This window comes from Sinocyclocheilus grahami, unplaced genomic scaffold, assembly GCF_001515645.1.
Source record: "Sinocyclocheilus grahami isolate Dianchi unplaced genomic scaffold, SAMN03320097.WGS_v1.1 scaffold8301.1, whole genome shotgun sequence".
NCBI classification, from domain to species: Eukaryota; Metazoa; Chordata; class Actinopteri; order Cypriniformes; family Cyprinidae; genus Sinocyclocheilus; species Sinocyclocheilus grahami.
Window position 1 is genome coordinate 1 of NW_015511983.1, and position 2,382 is coordinate 2,382.

The 2,382-nt window shown below is 32.5% G+C and overlaps 1 long non-coding RNA gene across 1 annotated transcript in view; it reads right to left on the bottom strand.

The window, feature by feature from the left end:
- Positions 1-66: 66 nt before the first annotated feature.
- The window catches only part of LOC107578009 (uncharacterized), a 2,565-nt gene continuing 249 nt past the window's right edge, over positions 67-2,382 (bottom strand). Inside the window, exons 2-3 of the long non-coding RNA XR_001608280.1 lie at positions 281-358; positions 67-122 (exon numbers count right to left, since the gene is read on the bottom strand). This is a non-coding gene — a long non-coding RNA (uncharacterized lncRNA). The remainder of the gene's footprint in view (positions 123-280; positions 359-2,382) is intronic.

Sequence of the window (2,382 nt, forward strand, 5' to 3'; positions counted from 1 at the left end):
AAAAAACTCACAATATGCTCCAAAAACTTTTTGGACTAAAATATATATTAGTATTTTCCTACTCACAGCATACTTAAACGACAGGTTGAATTCCCTGTCATTAGCTCGCAAATGCCTCTCCTCTGAGGAAATAAAATATAAAAACACCACATAAATAAACACTACTAGGGGGAAAAAATCAGACTAGAACATTTAAAAAACAAGAAAATAAACTGGAACGTTATTTTTATAATTCAGGCTTCAAACTGTGTGTTCAGTGTACTTAGTTACAGTATGCTACCTTCTACTTTCTTTTTCTTTACGTTAATTCTACACGCAGACAGCAGGGAGCCCATGTTTCTCTGATCACATCATCACACTGGCAAAGAGAAACCAAAATAATAAAAAAAAAAAACATTAATTATGAAGAAAACTACAGAACTTTACACATAAATCATTTTAAAATCTTCTGCATTAAAGAGCTGTATAATCATAAGGACTTGTCAAACTGTATCCAATCTATTGTGTAATTATCTTTCATTTTTTGAATTGTCTTATGTAGGGTCACAGGGATGCTAGATATTACAAATCATTTTTATTAAATTGAAGTATTTGTCATTAATGGTTGGCATATGGTGTGTTTTACATGATAAAAATAAAACTCGTTTAAGTGAAAATAAAAATCCCCTGAAAATACCACGTGGCCATATTTACACGTTTGACCTATAACGGTCTATTCTATAGAGTTTTCTATAGGTTCATTAGCCTTACAGAAGAATTAGGGATGTTGTAGCCAGTTTATGTTACAGCTCTTCCTACAAAGCATTGAAATCAGACAAACTGCAGGTTGGATAGAGTCTTTCTGTTAGTGTCTAGCTGTGGTTAATGATAAACTGACCAAAAGTTTCAGTGTATTTTACAGCTCTGGTCTTATCAGCGCAGGGTATTGATGAGAGGCGCGTGTATTTACACATCCAGGCCTTCTCCATACACATGAAGCTGTGCTTCCTGATCTCACAGATTATTCACCTGACAGTCATTTTCAGAGCCGTTAGCGTTTGTTCATATAACACAGAGACATTCAGCTTGATCTTAAATAAGGATAAATAATCCTTGCAATTGCTGTTAGAGGCCAGATAATTGTATTTTTGTCAAAAAATAAAACAAAAAATGAATGCAAAAAAAATACTGTATCTAAAAAGGCCATTTTGAATCTAAAATGAGTTATTTCCAAATTAGAAATGAGTGTTGTATATGGCCGCTCATAACCCTGAACATTAGACCACACTCACATTCCTTCGTCTCACTCTTTATCGAATCTAATATTATCATTACCCATCCATTAAACAACCAGGATTGCTCAAAAGTCAACACATCACCAACGGCCATTAAAAGAATCACTATAAAATATCAAAAATGAAACATTTAAAGTGAAATCAATTATTTCCAAGCAACATGAATTTAACATAACATCCTTTCAAATGTAAGTTCTCAGAATACTGTAGATTTTTCGAATGCATTATCTAATCAATTTATTATTATTATTATATTTTGTTGTATAACATACCAGAAAATTGTAAAGTGATGATGTTTCATGCATTGCTGAAAGTGATGAAAGATATTGCGGTGACTGTATAATTTACGATATGTTAATAAACCAACAGAATTAAGATCAAATCTTTTCCCTAATATTTTGAAATATAATAATCACCATAATGATGCAATGATGCCACGTGATGACTACTGTAAGTTCAAAAAGGCTTAAAAAATACTATGATGAACACAGTGTTACATTTGAAATATGTTAAAAAATTATGAAATAATGCTATATACATGAAATAACATAAAATAGCATAAAACACATAGCTAACAACAAAAATTATGTAGATGCAAAAAAAACAAATCTGATGGGTCATGCCAGGCAATAAATAATACCAGGTCAATAATGACCAGGCAATAAATAATATTTACTTACATGTAAACATAAAACACATTATTACAAAAACTTCCCGTGAAATCACATGTATCGTCTTCATAAATATAATTTCATGGCAAAGTAACTTAGGTTTAACCAACCAACGGGTTTTTACCGTAGCAGTTTTTTACAGTACATTATGTTCCTGTTCATCTTTGTTTTATAGCTCTGACATCTCTAACTGTAATAATCTATCGGTGTGACTCGTGTGCCACATTGACAAGGAAAGTTCAATGACCATAACTAATGTTGGTCTAGTGACCAGTTTCCCCTCAACATGAGGAAAACACTCGACCCTTCACCATCTATATTCAAGAGTCAACAAGAAAGATCACACACCCTTAAACACGCTCCTTAAAACTCTGACCGCTGCCTTATCACTTCGCTTTTGACAAATTCTCAAATACACTCCTCTCTACGTTTATACT